An 18,045-nucleotide genomic window follows, 5' to 3' on the forward strand; every position below is an offset into this window, starting at 1 on the left:
CAAGTGATTCTATGTATATAGGGGGTGTTCCCTTTATTCCATACATCCTGCATGTTGATTCATGGCCTTGGAAATGAAAATACTAAAATAATGTTTGGCTTTTAAATTCTTTCTGTTCTGAGGCCTAATGGAATGGATGAACAGCCATGTAAATGTCAATTATTATTAAATGCCTTATTCTTATCATGTCTTTCCAAATCCATTTTGATTACAATATCCCTGAGATGAATGTTGTATAATGTTATGGTCCTTATGGCAATGTAACTTGCACTTTGTTTTCAGGTTTAATGACCGTGTATTCCCCTAAACTTATTTCAATAAAGTCGTTACTTGTTTATATGTAAGACCAGTTACCATTTGTAATTTGTTTTGGTGCAGATGTGTTAAATATACAACCCATATAAGTGTCTGTTCATGGAACAATCATCAGCCACTTAAACAGCGGTAAATTATTTTCTACCATATTTGTATTCAAGAGCATATACCATATACACATCTTTGTGTGAGTGTAATTACATTCACATGTTAAGGGTACATTTTTGCTGTATAGAGCAAATATTTCAAGAGTCTTAAGAATACAATTTGGATAGAGCCACAGAGAAACAACCTCAAATTACAGAATAAGACCAGTACGATATATCAAGAACTCTGACCAGACACCTTCAAATCAAATGTTATTGGTCACATACACATTGTTAGCAGATGTTATTGCGAGTGTAGCGAAATGCTTCTAGTTCTGACAGTAATATCTAACAATTCCACAACTACCTAATACACACATCTAAGTAATGGAATATATGGATGAGCAATGACTGAGCGGTGTAGGTAAGATGCAATAAATTGTATAAAATACAGTTGAGATATGTGAACATTAAAGTGGCCAATGATGTCATGTATGTAGGCAGCAACCCCTGTGTTAGTGATGGCTGTTTAACAGTGATTGTCTTGAGAGAGCTCTTTTTCAATCTCTCTTTCCCAGCTTTGATGCACCTGTACTGACCTTGCCTTCTGGATGGTGTGATTGTTGCAAGATTGTAATTCTCACCATATCAGCAAGTTCCCCGCATAGACCTAACAACGTCTTTTGAGGGTGCATGTTAATTTTTCCAGCATTTTGTTACACATTTCATTGCTGCTGCTTAAAGAATCTCTCAATTTAAATGGAGTGTATCTACAGGAACAATGCCTAGAAGGAGATGGCATGGGTCTGGTTGAATAACACATGGAGAACTTCACACCAAAATATGCAAGTATCCCTGGCTGCAATGTGGACTGAGTCAAATGTTTGACCCCTCCCACCCTTTTGTCCATCTGATATGAAAGTCGCACATGTTTGCACAAGGCACACATTGAATTCAAGCGTATTTAATATTTGAAGAAATATTATAAAGTGGTACCAGCAGATGTGTTAACATGTTTTGCTTCATGCTATGAGACAAGCTACTGATGTTGTTGTGAACAGACTTAAGTATGTCATGTACTGTTAACATTTATCAACAATTTTAACTTGGAATTATATTCCATTGAGCATATACAGTTACTACCTATCCTGATTTTATAATGCTATTTACTTTCCTCATGAGAATGGAGACAGACTATACCATATAGACATACTGACAAGCTGAATGTGCTTTGTACACTGTTATACCAGCTCCAGTAAAGAGTTCGGAGACTCGGGTGACTTCTACATCTTTACTAAACAACATAACACAATTTACACAGCAGACAAAAACAAGGTTTGGCCACTACTCAAAAATGTCTTTACTCCTGCTCCTCAGAAGAAGAAAAGAGTCATTTTCTTGTCAACTGCCTCCACATAGAACATCTCAATCTTTCTGTAACATGAATGGTTCCTTGGAGAATATGTTCCTCTTCATCCAGGCCATCATACAACCGTAGTTCTTTAAGGGTTATAATGAGGTCTTCCACGTCCATCCCAATTACACTGAGGGAAACTGCCTTTAAATGTTTGTTGTTCGCACCACCTTGCTGCCTCTAAAGTGTCCCTTAGAAGAACATCTGCTTCCTTGAAGAAAAAGGAAGAATAAATATTAAGAGTAGTGCCTCATTGGGTGATCAAGACATATTACACCCCACTTTCACAATACCACCATGCAAACAAAGCCACCATTACCAAAGGGGTTTTCAGTGATATCTATAACTACTCAACAAGTCATCGCAACTATTAAATCTTGCCATGCATCAAGTATTCAGTATTGCACACAGACTTCTTACCCAGTTCACAGCTCCCAGTTCACCATGCTACAAGCCTTCAGTATTACACACAGACTACTTACCCAGTTCACAGCTCCCAGTTCACCATGCTACAAGCCTTCAGTATTACACACAGACTACTTACCCACTGCACAGCTCCCAGTTCACCATGCTACAAGCCTTCTGTATTACATACAGACTACTTACCCAGTTCACAGCGCATTTTATTTTCAGTATCGTCTCGAAAGAAAACAGATTGTGGTCATTAAGTAATGTAAGGGAACCTCTAGGGATGTGTGTACAGGAATGCACCTTACTTTAGCTAATAGCCTATACAGTACCTGGTCCTGCAGAGCTGGATGCTGATGTGACATCTTGGGGGGACATCTACATCATCCTGAAATATATTGGAGAAGGGGGGTTAAGTCTAAACCTTGGTTTAAGACTATACCACTCATCATGACACCTACCTGTAGTGCTTTTTGATTTCACCGCCTTTTTCAATCTTTCAACCGCTCTTCTTCAGACCTTAGTGAGTGAATGGCACACATTCACTATGAACATATACTCAGGTCAGCTTGGACACAGTGAAAATGATTAAGAATGCAAATTAAGTTTAATGTTCAAGACTTACGGCATGGGAAAGTTCTGCAGGAAAACTAGGCACCACCGTTGCCTAATTTGCTGCATGTTTTCCTTTTAAAAGAAAATCACACAATCGGATGAGTATCCAAAAAAACATATCCACCTAGTGATGAGAATTTCATAATTTATACATACCTCAGTGAAATCACACTGCTTCCATAGCAATGTACAGGGCATAATGTAAATTAAGTTTGATAGTTATGTTATTATAACTAATAATAATAACTCCCCTCCAGGAATATATTTCAGGATGCAGAAGACACAGCATGTCACAGCATCCAGCTCTGCAGGAGTTTGATGTATGAATTTTGTATGTAGTGTAAAAACTGTAGGAAATGGGTCCCAAAAAATGTCAAGAATAATAAACAAGAAAGTATGAGCAATAAGTGTGCTTTGCATGCTGCAAGCACAGAAAATAACTTTTCAGATGTTATAACAGAAAATAGGACTTATAATATAGTGAATAGCCAGCATCTTACCATCAAAACAAACACCCCACAGTTGTTTGAGAAACCTTGCTTTGGTAGGCCCTGTGGTGTCAACAAGGTACCATTTTCAATAAAGGAATGATAATCAAATGGTACAATTCTTTTTGAAAAATTTGAAGGAATATCTAACCTGATCATCCACACAAAGTCCTCCAAGGTCCAGGGGACAAGATCTGAGCAATGTTTCTGAACACAGTGTATGTGAAAGTAAAGAAAAAGTACATTAACAGCTTTTTATACCTCAGCATGCATAACAGTTTTGAACACAGTTGGAACTGAATTAGCCAAAGTTTCTTTCACAATATGTATGGGTGTTGCTCGACCAGAAAATGTATTTGACTGCAAACACACCATTTCTCACATCAATGCACTCGCATACCAAAAATCTTTCCTTCGACACGGTTTCAAAACAATGTGTATGCTTTCTTCATAAATGTGTTTGGAAGTTTTTAAATTACCGTTTGCAGTGTGGACAAGTTACAATGGCTTTTCTTGACTTGCCATGGATGTTTGGACCAGGTGATTTCATTATTGTATATACTATGTGTAGGCTGTGTACATAACTGTACATGTAAACCTAGGCTTACTGCTCAAGTAGGTAAATTTGTCCAAATAAGATTCCCTCATTGTGAGCAATTAGCTAGCTCACGTGCAAATGGGCCCCAATAATGACCATAAATCCAGGTAGTTTCAAGTTCTTAAGAAGGGGTTGCTTCAGTAGTCAATGTGGATTGGACAATGTTTCGCAGTAGATTTAGGCTACTGTTACTTCTTGGGCCTTGATTCCTTCGCTCTCACTCCTGGGCCCAACAATTTGCCACTTACATGTTTACCATACTGCTTGCGTCGAGTGAGCTGCAAAATAAATTGAAACATGTTATTTAATTATTGCACCAACGAGTGTCTGCGTTGCCAAGCCCTAAAATAGAAGTCAGTTCTATTTGTGACGCTGAACGTTGTGCAAGTCCTGCCTCTCCCATCTCCTCATTGGTTATACCAACATGGGTGATTGAAAGATGAACTGAGTTCGATCCGTCATCGTGGTAACAATGAAAGTTAGATGCCATATAGTCCAAAGAAGAAAAAGCCTGGAAGGAGGAGAGATGACTAGAAATGATTCGGTTGACTATTTGTGTGGATTAATTGTCGGAGTAAAGGACCTTGTGCATTTCATGTAAAATAACAACTCAATGTTATATCCCAGGACAAATTAGCTAGCAACATCAAGCTAGCTATATAGGACAAATTAGCTAGCTAGCTAAATTGCCATAAGTGTTTAATGCTTTTCGACCTGTCCCCAAATTAATATAATTGGTTCAGAGTTTGTTTTGATATTTCAACCAGCGTGTCGTGATCGCGTTTGGTGTGGGGGAACAAAATCAATTTGCGCACATAGGCGCGCAGCCGGTTTGGGTACGGTGTTAGTCGGCATATGTTTTTTGCCCGTCTGTGGGCTGTCTCCATGACCAAAGGTGTAGCAGTATCAATTTCCAAGAACTCCCTCAACATCTGGTCCACAAATGTAGACATTTTCTGCCCTCTTTCTGCATTGGTTGAGACCCCCAAAATGTGAATATTTTATTATGACGCAAAAGGTTTTCCAACAATTCTCCCTTCTTTTGCAATTCCTCTACCTGGCCCATTAAGTAGTTAATAGCCTGCTCTTGTTGTATTAGTATTTCGCCATGATCCTCATTTTACTTTTCAATGTGGGTCATCCGGTTATAATTTTTCTCTAGAGTAGCCTTCATGCCATTGATAGGTTTACATTTTGCAGATTGAGGTGGCTATTTGTCATCAAAATAACTTCTGTTCTGGGCCTGGTAAACTAGGAAACCGAATGTCCAATTGACATTCGGTTTCCTAGTCCAATTGATGATACGGCACGTATAACGTCTCATAAATTTGGTCTACAAGAGTTTAAACAATGTCAGATCTCCTGAGGTTGTTGATGATATGTACAGCCCTTTCCATTGCATGCATTAAATATTACAACTTCAATGGATAACCAATGCAAAATACCACTTAGCCATTGTAAATAACGGTTTGTTCTTAACCGACTTGCCTAGTTAAATAAAGGTTACATTAAAAAAATACAGAGTAAACTTCTGTTTCAATTGCCAGGACGAAGAGAAGTGAGAAACACACTTCATGCCACTTTGATACAGCTACTAGAAGTGACTTTCATAGCAGGTTAGGAGACTGAGGTTAAGGTTAGGAAAGGTGTGAGTGAAAAAAAAGCGGCAATAATACAGTTTGTCCCTCGAGTTGCCGTAGCAAGTGTGTACTTAATCAAAATAATCTGAATTCATCTAACTCAAATCTAATTTACATTTTTAGGTCACATTTGGGTCACATACAAAAAATCTTAAATTGCACCATCTAACCCTGCACTAATTCACACCCCCCCCCCAAAAAAAAACACGATCCTACACCAGGCCGTTGGCATGGGAGGATGTAACCCCATTCTCTCAAAACTTCTTGAAGATTTTCTGCACTAAAATCTCACCCAAAAATATTTATCTGTTGCTGCAACTACCACATACAGTATCTTCTGTGATTTCTGCTCCGCAGTCAAGTTGATCACCATGGCTATAAACAAAAGAAATCCAACCTTACTAAAACTCACCCTCTCTAGATCTCTCTCAGGCCTTCTCACTGGGGGGCTTCCAGTTGAATCACCCACCCTTGGGCTATCCTCTACTCTCTTCACTACCTCAGCATAGTAAACTTTCATTCCCACTCAAACTCTGGCAATCTCAGCCTGTCTTTCTCACAGGGCACTTCGGCCCCAGCTACATGGGCACCCCCACAGTTGACACACAGTGCATTCTCTATCCCAACTGTACACTGCCTCTGACTATGCCCTCCTGCACATTTCTACACACTGCTGCAACAGGTCTGAATCCTTGCCACGTAAAGCACAGTAGCGGGTTTGGAACATATGCCCTGACAGAATAGAAAATATAAAGTAATCAGGTAGACACTCTGTGTCAAAGCTCAATAAGACAGACAGGGTATTCTCAGACCTGCCATTGCCACCGGGTCCACGTCTCACTAAACGGCCTGTGTCACAAACACCAGGAACATAATTTTTTTTATTCGATCCACCTCTACACTCAACGCTACCCCACTGAGCACCCCTTTGAGCGGCGCTCTGTTCATTCTGGAGAGCAAAGCACGCCACAGGTTTCCTCTGGGTGGAGGATGCACAAAAAATAAACAAATCCACTTCTCAAAACTTTCACGTATGTATCCATTCCCAGTTTTCCCTTTACCCAGCTTGACACAACATATGGGTCGGCCAGAAAGTAGCAATCCACTCTTTCCAAAAATCTCACTCCCACCATTCCAAAATCTTCTCCGGTAGGATTCACAGGGCAAACATTGGAAGTCTTTACCACACCGGTCGCTGCAGGTAGGCCCACTTCATCCTGGTTTGGCTCAAACTCAGAGAGCTCACCACTGCCAACCGACTCCATTTCCAGATTCTCAAGAGAGTAAGAAGACCTAAAGTAAAATGACTTGGTTTGTATTTAGGAGACGAAGGTACAGTATACACTCTGGAGTCGACGGTCTGAACTTACCGCCATTCTTACGCTTTTGCGTCATCGCACCTCCTTTGCAACAATATTGCAATGTGTCATTGTCTCTAGTTCAATGACAACCAACACTTCATGGAAGAATCCCTACTGCTGACCAAACACTGACAAAGGGGTGTAGACTTTGGCTACTGAGGTTCGGCTTGCCTCAGGAAAAAATCTTTTGTGCACGAGCACCCGAAAAAATGCTTGCATGACACCAAAACAGTGACAAAATGTAATCAATCTATGCACGCCATAAACTGTTTTGGATGGGAAGCATGCGGACGCCTTAATACCCACAAGGTGGCGTCCAAACCTCAGGCCTGCTGGAGTTCATCCATTGAGGAAAACAGCCAGTTTCCACCACATACTATTGCAATACTACTATCATTATTTCAAGTAAGAAGTACAATATTACTGGATATTATTCGCATGCTTTTTTGAAGGACTGGGCACCAAAAATATCTTCCAAAATGAACTGCACTGGGGAAAAGAAAAACAGAACAGGCGTAGGTCCATGCCTGAGGATTGCATAGGCTTACTTGAGTAAATAGTTGTCATTTTAATCATTCAAAACATACTTTTCAGCAACCAACATCGTTGCATTAAATGAAAAATATATAAATTCTGCAACCTGCAACATACCTTTTTATTATAAATCTGAACAAATGCATTCCATGATCCTAGACGTATTCAATTCAAATGAATCTCAATCAATCAAATGTATTTATAAAGCCATTTTTACATAAGCTGATGTCTCAAAGTGCTGTACAGAAACCCAGTCTAAAACCCCAAACAGCAAGCAATGCAGATTTAGAAGCACGGTGGCTAAGAAAAACTCCCTAGAGAGGAAGGAACCTAAGGAAGAAACCAAGAGAGCAACCAGGCTCTGAGGGGTGGCCAGTCCTCTTCTGGCTGTACCGGGTGGAGATCTATAACAGAACATGGCCATTAAGGTCAGATTGTTATTCAAGATGTTCAAACATTCATAGATGACCAGCAGGGTCAAATAATAATCACAGCCATTGTAGAGGGTGCAACAGGTCAGTACCTCATGAGTAAATGTCCGTTGGCTTTTCATAGCCAAGCATTCAGATGTCGAGACAGCAAGTGTGTTAGAGAGGAGGAGAAGGTCAAAAAACAGCAGGTCCGGGACAAGGTAGCACATCCGGTGAACAGGTCAGGGTTCCCTAGCTGTAGGCAGAACAGTAGAAACTGAAGCAGCAGCACGACCAGGTGGACTGGGATAGCTAGGAGTCAAAGCCAGGTAGTCCTGAGTCATGATCCTAGGGCTCAGGTCCTCTGGGGGGGGAGAGAGAGAGGGAGCATACATACATTCACACAGGACACCAGATAAGACAGGAAAATTGCACCAGAGATAAGACTGACCCTAGTCCCCCCCCGGCACAGACTATTGCAGGATAGATATGGGAGACGGGTGGATCGGGGGAAACTGTGGCCGACGATAGCTCCAGACAGGGAAATCCTGGCAGGATATAACCCCACCCACTTTGCCAAAGCACAGCCCCCACGACTCTTAGAGAGATACAGACCACCAATTTACTACCCTGAGACAAGGCTGAGTATAGCTCTGGAAGATCTCCACCGCAGGAGCCTGAGGGGGCGCAAAATCAGACAGGAAGATCACGTCTATGACTCAACCCACTGAAATGATACACCCCTTCTAGAGACGGCATGGAAGACCACTAGTAAGCTAGTGACTCAGCCCCCGTAATAGAGGCAGAGGCAGAGAATCCCAGTGGAGGGGAGCCGGCCAAGCAGAGACAGCAAGGGCGGTTCGTTGCTCCAGAGCCTTTCCATTCACATTCGCACCACCTGGGCCAGACTACAATAAATCATAGGACCTACTGAAGAGATGAGTCTTCAATAAAGTCTTAAAGCTCGAGACTGCGAGAGTCTGCGTCTCTCACATGGATAGGCAGATCATTCCATAAAAATTGAGCTCTATAGGAGAAATTCTAGGGACAATAAGGAGGCCTGCATTTTGTGACCGTTTGGTCCTCGTAGGTACATTTACATTTAAGTCATTTAGCAGACGCTCTTATCCAGAGCGACTTACAAATTGGTGCATTCACCTTATGACATCCAGTGGAACAGTCACTTTACAATAGTGCATCTAAATCTTAAAGGGGGGGGGTGAGAGGGATTACTTATCCTATCCTAGGTATTCCTTAAAGAGGTGGGGTCTCCGGAAGGTGGTGATTGACTCCGCTGTCCTGGCGTCGTGAGGGAGTTTGTTCCACCATTGGGGGGCCAGAGCAGCGAACAGTTTTGACTGGGCTGAGCGGGAGCTGTACTTCCTCAGTGGTAGGGAGGCGAGCAGGCCAGAGGTGGATGAACGCAGTGCCCTTGTTTGGGTGTAGGGCCTGATCAGAGCCTGGAGGTACTGAGGTGCCGTTCCCCTCACAGCTCCGTAGGCAAGCACCATGGTCTTGTAGCGGATGCGAGCTTCAACTGGAAGCCAGTGGAGAGAACGGAGGAGCGGGGTGACGTGAGAGAACTTGGGAAGGTTGAACACCAGACGGGCTGCGGCGTTCTGGATGAGTTGAAGGGGTTTAATGGCACAGGCAGGGAGCCCAGCCAACAGCGAGTTGCAGTAATCCAGACGGGAGATGACAAGTGCCTGGATTAGGACCTGCGCCGCTTCCTGTGTGAGGCAGGGTCGTACTCTGCGGATGTTGTAGAGCATGAACCTACAGGAACGGGCCACCGCCTTGATGTTGGTTGAGAACGACAGGGTGTTGTCCAGGATCACGCCAAGGTTCTTAGCGCTTTGGGAGGAGGACACAATGGAGTTGTCAACCGTGATGGCGAGATCATGGAACGGGCAGTCCTTCCCCGGGAGGAAGAGCAGCTCCGTCTTGCCGAGGTTCAGCTTGAGGTGGTGATCCGTCATCCACACTGATATGTCTGCCAGACATGCAGAGATGCGATTCGCCACCTGGTCATCAGAAGGGGGAAAGGAGAAGATTAATTGTGTGTCGTCTGCATAGCAATGATAGGAGAGACCATGTGAGGTTATGACAGAGCCAAGTGACTTGGTGTATAGCGAGAATAGGAGAGGGCCTAGAACAGAGCCCTGGGGGACACCAGTGGTGAGAGCGCGTGGTGAGGAAACAGATTCTCGACACGCCACCTGGTAGGAGCGACCTGTCAGGTAGGACGCAATCCAAGCGTGGGCCGCGCCGGAGATGCCCAACTCTGAGAGGGTGGAGAGGAGGATCTGATGGTTCACAGTATCGAAGGCAGCCGATAGATCTAGAAGGATGAGAGCAGAGGAGAGAGAGTTAGCTTTAGCAGTGCGGAGCGCCTCCGTGATACAGAGGAGAGCAGTCTCAGTTGAATGACTAGTCTTGAAATCTGACTGATTTGGATCAAGAAGGTCATACAGAGAGAGATAGCGGGAGAGCTGGCCAAGGACGGCACGTTCAAGAGTTTTGGAGAGAAAAGAAAGAAGGGATACTGGTCTGTAATTGTTGACATCGGAGGGATCGAGTGTAGGTTTTTTCAGAAGGGGTGCAACTCTCGCTCTCTTGAAGACGGAAGGGACGTAGCCAGCGGTCAGGGATGAGTTGATGAGCGAGGTGAGGTAAGGGAGAAGGTCTCCGGAAATGGTCTGGAGAAGAGAGGAGGGGATAGGGTCAAGCGGGCAGGTTGTTGGGCGGCCGGCCGTCACAAGACGCAAGATTTCATCTGGAGAGAGAGGGGAGAAAGAGGTCAGAGCACAGGGTAGGGCAGTGTGAGCAGAACCAGCGTTGTCGTTTGACTTAGCAAACGAGGATCGGATGTCGTCGACCTTCTTTTCAAAATGGTTGACGAAGTCATCTGCAGAGAGGGAGGAGGGGGGGGGGGGATTCAGGAGGGAGGAGAAGGTGGCAAAGAGCTTCCTAGGGTTAGAGGCAGATGCTTGGAATTTAGAGTGGTAGAAAGTGGCTTTAGCAGCAGAGACAGAGGAGGAAAATGTAGAGAGGAGGGAGTGAAAGGATGCCAGGTCCGCAGGGAGGCGAGTTTTCCTCCATTTCCGCTCGGCTGCCCGGAGCCCTGTTCTGTGAGCTCGCAATGAGTCATCGAGCCACGGAGCGGGAGGGGAGGACCGAGCCGGCCTGGAGGATAGGGGACATAGAGAGTCAAAGGATGCAGAGAGGGAGGAGAGGAGGGTTGAGGAGGCAGAATCAGGAGATAGGTTGGAGAAGGTTTGAGCAGAGGGAAGAGATGATAGGATGGAAGAGGAGAGAGTAGCGGGGGAGAGAGAGCGAAGGTTGGGACGGCGCGATACCATCCGAGTAGGGGCAGTGTGGGAGGTGTTGGATGAGAGCGAGAGGGAAAAGGATACAAGGTAGTGGTCGGAGACTTGGAGGGGAGTTGCAATGAGGTTAGTGGAAGAACAGCATCTAGTAAAGATGAGGTCGAGTGTATTGCCTGCCTTGTGAGTAGGGGGGGAAGGTGAGAGGGTGAGGTCAAAAGAGGAGAGGAGTGGAAAGAAGGAGGCAGAGAGGAATGAGTCAAAGGTAGACGTGGGGAGGTTAAAGTCGCCCAGAACTGTGAGAGGTGAGCCGTCCTCAGGAAAGGAGCTTATCAAGGCATCAAGCTCATTGATGAACTCTCCGGGGGAACCTGGAGGGCGATAAATGATAAGGATGATAAGCTTGAAAGGGCTGGTAACTGTGACAGCATGGAATTCAAAGGAGGCGATAGACAGATGGGTAAGGGGAGAAAGAGAGAATGACCACTTGGGAGAGATGAGGATCCCGGCGCCACCACCCCGCTGACCAGAAGCTCTCGGGGTGTGCGAGAACACGTGGGCGGACGAAGAGAGAGCAGTAGGAGTAGCAGTGTTGTCTGTGGTGATCCATGTTTCCGTCAGTGCCAAGAAGTCGAGGGACTGGAGGGAGGCATAGGCTGAGATGAAGTCTGCCATGTTGGCCGCAGATCGGCAGTTCCAGAGGCTACCGGAGACCTGGAACTCCACGTGGGTCGTGCGCGCTGGGACCACCAGATTAGGGTGGCCGCGGCCACGCGGTGTGGAGCGTTTGTATGGTCTGTGCGGAGAGGAGAGAACAGGGATAGACAGACACATAGTTGACAGGCTACAGAAGAGGCTACGCTAATGCAAAGGAGATTGGAATGACAAGTGGACTACACGTCTCAAATGTTCAGAAAGTTAAGCTTACGTAGCAAGAATCTTATTGACTAAAATGATTAAAATGATACACTACTGCTGAAGTAGGCTAGCTGGCAGTGGGTGCGTTGTTGACACTACACTAATCAAGTCGTTCCGTTGAGTGTAATAGTTTCGACAGTGCTGCTATTCGGGGGCTAGCTGGTATGTACGGCAGGACCAAATCGGAGATATAGGTAGGAGCAAGCCCATGTAATGCTTTGTAGGTTAGCAGTAAAACCTTGACATCAGCCCTAGCCTTAACAGGAAGCCAGTGTAGACAGGAGTAATATGATCAGATTTGTTGGTTCTAGTCAGGATTCTAGTGTTTATCACTAACTGAAGTTTATTTAGTGCTTTATCCAGGTAGCCGGAGAGTAGAGCATTGCAGTAGTCTAATCTAGAATTGACAAAAGCATGGATTAGCTTTTCTGCAGCTTTTTGGACAAAAAGTTTTCGATTTTTTCAACGTTCATAAAATGGAAAAAATCTGTCCTTAATTTTCTTTATGCTCGTCAAGAGATCAGGGTCCAGAGTAACGCTGAGGTCCTTCAGTTTTATTTGAGACGATTGTACAACCATCAAGATTAATTGTCATATTCAACAGAAGATCTTTGTTTCTTGGGACCTAAAACTAGCATCTGTTTTATCTGAGTTTAAAAGTAAAACATTTGCCGCCATCCACTTCCTTATGTCTGAAACACAGGCTTCCAGGGTAGGCAATTTTGGGGCTTCGCCATGTTTCATCGAAATGTACACCTGTGTGTTGTCCGCATAGCAGTGAAAGTTGACAATGTGTTTCTGAATGACATCACCAAGAGGTGGAATATATAGTGAAAACAATTATGATCCTAAAACGGAATCTTGAGAAACATTAACTAACAATTGATCTGTCAGAGGACAAACCATCCACAGAGACAAACTGATATCTTTCATAAAAATAAGATCTAAACCAGGCAAGAATGTGTCTGTGTAGACCAATTAGGGTTTCTAATCTCTTAAAGAATGTGGTGATTGATGGCGTCAAAAGCAGCACTTAGGTCTAGGAACACGAGGACAGATGCAGAGCCTTGGTCTGACACCATTAAAAGGTCATTTCTAACCTTCGAGTGCAGTCTCAGTGCTATGAGGTCTAAAACCAGACTGAAGCATTTTATATACATTATGTCTTTGAGGAGGCAGTGAGTTGCTGCGCAACAGCTTTTTCAAAACAATTGAGAGAAATGGGAGATTCGATACAGCCAATTGTTTAAAAAAAACATTTTCTGGGTCAAGGTTTGGCTTTTTCAAGAGGCTTTATTACTGCCACTTTTAGTGAGTTTGGTACACATCCGGTGGATAGGGAGCCATTTATTATGTTCAACATAGGAGGGCCAAGCACAGGAAGTAGCTCTTTCAGTAGTTTAGTTGGAATTGGGTCCAATAATAATAATAATAATAATATGCCATTTAGCAGACGCTTTTATCCAAAGCGACTTACAGTCATGTGTGCATACATTCTACGTATGGGTGGTCCCGGGAATCGAACCCACTACCCTGGCGTTACAAGCGCCATGCTCTACCAACTGAGCTACAGCTTGACGGTTTAAATTATTTTCATGAATGTGTCAGGAGATACAGGATTTAAAAACTTGAGTGTCTCAATTGATCCTAGGTCCTGGCAATTCTGTGCAGGCTCAGGACAACTGAACGTTGGAGAAATGTGCAGATTCAAAGAGGAGTCTAATTCGCTTTCTAATGATCATGATCTTTTCATCGAAGAAGTTAATTAATTTATCACTGCTGAAGTGAAAGCTATCCTCTCGTTGAATGCTGCTTTTTAGTTAGTTTTGCGACAGTATCAAATACATTTTGGATTGTTCCTATTCTCCTCAAATTAGGTTGGAGAAAAATATGATGATCAAGCAGTAGTGAGGGCTCTTCGATATTGCACTGTACCGTCTTTCCAAGCTAGTCGGAAGACTTCCAGTTTGGTGGAGTGCCATTTCCGTTCCAATTTTCTGGAAGAGAAATTGAAGGCACATTTTTTTTTTTTTATCGAAATTTTCTGTCGTAAATGTTAGCAACACCTCCGGCTTTGCGGGATACGGTCAATAGTGTAACCAGGAGGATAGGCCTAATTTAACATTCATCAGACTTGAGCCATGTTTCAATCAGGCCAATCACATCAAGATTATGATCCGTCAGTGGTGACCCGAAATTCAGGCCACCTGTTTTGAGCCCAACATTATTTTGCCAAAAAAACAGTCACATCAGTTTGTAAACAATTAAAAATATATATATCATTGAGTTAATAAAGCCACATACAAATATGGTCTCTTTAGTTGAGTAAGGCAGCTCCAAAATGCAGATAGCCAAGTGTAGAGGTGGTAAGGATTCACTCCATGGTGCTGAATAGAAAGCTCTGCTGTTGGGACAGCTTTATGTAGGCCCAGTTTGTTTGTCATGTGCGCTGAATACAACAGGTGTAGACCTTACAGTGAAATGCTTACTTACAGGCTCTAACCGATAGTGAAAAACAGGTGTTAGGTGAACAATAGGTAAGTAAAGAAATAAAACAACTGTAAAATGACAGGCTATATGCAGTAGCGAGGCTACATACAGACACCGGTTAGTCAGGCTGATTGAGGTAGTATGTACATGTAGATATGGTTAAAGTGACTATGCATATATGATGAGCAGAGAGTAGCAGTAGCGTAAAAGAGGGGTTGGCGGGTGGTGGGTGGCAGAACCAGTGATTGAGTTGTGAGACTGCTGTAGAGCTCATCACTCCCCCTTACTGGCAGGGGGACAGAGACAAATACTCAATGCCGACATCTTTCTAGCTGATTTACACGCTGAAGCTATGTTGCACTTGGTGACCTCTGACTGTTTCATTCTAACATTGATGGTGCCGACGTGAATAACAATATCCCTATACTCTCTAAACTCGCCAGTTTTAGCCTTAGACAGTATCATCTTCAGATGAACCTTTACGTCGGTGGCCCTGCCCCCTGGTAAACAGTGTATGATCGTTGGATGATTATTTTTTAAGTCTATTACAGATAATGGAGTCGCTGTTGACTAGGGTTTTCAATTTGTCAGAGCTAATGGTGTGAGTCTTCGGTGGCTCAGACGTAACCTGATAAGGCTCGGCCTCTGACTCGCTGCTTAATGGGGAGATGCGGTTGAAAGTTTCTGTCGGCTAAATGAGCGATACTGGTTGAGCATGCCGACATAATTTCTTTCTAGAAGCCTTGAGAAAATTGTCCGGCTGCGGGGATTGTGCGGGGGATTTATACGAGGGGAAAAAAGACATTGGAAAATGTTTTAATAAAAGCAAAAACCGAAAAGTTTGGCAGATAGCCAAGTAGCAACAAACAGCAAATAATTTAGGACCCTAAAAGTTTAAATTGATATAGTTTTCATGCTATAATATCTCAATGCAGAGGTCAACTGTAGGCCAATTGTCACCTTGTCAGATATCAATCCAATTTGTGAAGGCTTGAGCTTTTGACTGATTCAAGAGAACTGTCCACATCCCCACTGGTAAAACGTCTATTCCTTCCCCTCCCTCCACTTCTTTTAGTCAATATTGAGCACACTCAGCTGAAGGCAGTAAGGGTGCATTGTGTGACCGAAAAGGACACTGCTATCAAACAATGGCCCAAGAATGCATTTCATGTATCTGTACAGGTGGTGGGCCTCGCCAGTCAAATCAGCCTTCCCTATGGAGGCCCAATTTAGGATTATTATTCCCCATTCATAACCCAAAAATGTTTATTGTTTTACCTTTGTTCAAATGTAACATGTGCTCATGTAAAATCAATAAATGAATAAATGGATGTAGTCAAACAATCAAAGAACTGGCAGTATGGAACTGGAACTGGTTAAAAACATCAAGGTTTTACACACACACACAAATAAATGATATTTCAGGAGACCGATAAATAATGTATGACCAGAGCATTTAATGTCTTTATTTTGCTCACTGCTACTGTAACTCGACACATTGTATCAGCTGCTGCATTGCTGTAACTCTATACTATCATTGAAACAATGTATGAAATATATTTTTGGGCTTTCAATTAAACCAAACCGTAGGGTGGAGGGTGAGGCCCTCTGCTGGATGGAATGCACACATCAGAGCTAAACATTTACAATGAAGAACTTCATGAATAGGGAGGCACTCCTCTTTAATTGATATCACCTCTCTTCATACTGTATGTGTAGTAACTACTGCTTAATGATCAACCCCGACAAAAAATATCACCGTGTATTGGGCTTTTTTTGGACCCAATATTATTTAATGTGTACAAATGTAGTTGAAGGTATTGTACAGATAAGTGAAAGGGCCAAATTGAGGCCACTCCCGCCCTGTCTTACATTCGTACACATCGTCACTTTTGTTTAGATGTTGTCCACTTTGCTATGGAAACCTTGTTTTTTCTAAAAATGTGCTAGTCCCTGTCAGTTGTCTCGGTTGCTGTTAGGCTACGTGATCTGTCCCTAACTCCATTCTCTATTTGTGTGCTTCCTTGTGCTGCCAAACCCCTGACGTAATGCTTCGTGTTAATTATTCACATGTGGAAAGCAATGCCGAGACTCGCCTCTGGTAAAACAAGAGGAGCCGAACTGTAGGGAGGATAGTTAGTCAAGATGGCAAAACACACAGATCCGGAGTGAAGGGGCACCGCTCCCCGTCCCGCGACCAACACAACCGATACAACTGTGCCTAGAAGTGAGTAGCCTAACGTTTTAACTATTTTCTTTGCAACTTTTTAACAAGCTTCTGGAGAATTTTCGGAGACTCTTGTTTGAGCTGCTCTCTTGCTGGCTGTCCAGTAGGACACCTGCAATATAGAAAATGTGCTACTAAGCACCAACCTTCAAAAAAACGTGATACAATAACAATTTTTCTCTCGGAGAATACAAATGTATCCAGCTGGACATGTATTTTGTAGACATTGACGGTTGATATTTACGCGTTTAAATAAGCGTCTGAATGGTTAACGCGCGGTTGTTGATCTCGGGAGTTTATGGAAACTAGTATGAATATATGTAGAAATACATTGTAGTAATGCTATGCATCGGCCACATTTTGGGAATGTTCTAGACTCCGCATTTGAACTCAACTATTTAATGTAGAGCCAAGTATTCATTTTCCTCGCTCCGAATCGCATCACCTCCACATTTTACACATGATCTAGCCTATCCTCGGTGCTTATGTAGGGCTATGATTGCCCCAATGCTGATGATGCAAAGTGGCCGTTTTTGAGACCCGTTAGTGCTGACACTGGGACTTTATTTTAAGGTACGACATTGAATACGAATGCGGTCTTTTCATGCGAGGTTATTTACGTCGACGTTGGCAGTCCACAGATTATACAGTCTACAGGCTATTTTCGAAACCATGTGTGGTGGAATTGAGTCATTTATGCTTCATCATGTAGTACAGCACACCGATGCTTTGAACATAACTCATCCAGACGCTAACTATCTTTAGCGCCTTTTTGCTGATAGGCTTCGATCTACTGTTCTGAACGTTAAAACACATTACTTGCGGTAAAGTTTTTTGGGAAAAAGGGACATATTTCATATCGGTGAGAAATAATTCTCAATTCAAATGGTGACATGACTACACACCTTTTTTATAGGGTTAGTGTTCCCACACGGCCATATCTCCATGTGACAGCGCTTTTTTCTGGAAGACCGCTACCTGAGCTTGCTCCTGACACCTGTGTGTGACGGTGTCCACATACATGGGTTCAGTTTGGTCCTAGGCTACTCCCAAAATACTTTCGCTTGACAAATTAAAAAACCGTTTGTCCCCCTTGAGCCAGAAACACTTCCTCAAAATAGTTTGAATGAGCTAAGGTAAATCAAGAAATCTGTCATTACTTTTGAGGTTTTTGCCAATGAGGTCTTGGGGTATTTTCACACAGTCTGTTTTAAA

The 18,045-nt window shown here is 43.3% G+C and overlaps 1 pseudogene; it reads left to right on the forward strand.

Moving 5' to 3' along the window:
- The first annotated feature begins 16,453 nt into the window (after positions 1-16,453).
- LOC124046230 overlaps positions 16,454-18,045 on the forward strand; it is a 77,376-nt pseudogene continuing 75,784 nt past the window's right edge.

This window comes from Oncorhynchus gorbuscha, linkage group LG10, assembly GCF_021184085.1.
Source record: "Oncorhynchus gorbuscha isolate QuinsamMale2020 ecotype Even-year linkage group LG10, OgorEven_v1.0, whole genome shotgun sequence".
Classification (NCBI taxonomy): domain Eukaryota; kingdom Metazoa; phylum Chordata; class Actinopteri; order Salmoniformes; family Salmonidae; genus Oncorhynchus; species Oncorhynchus gorbuscha.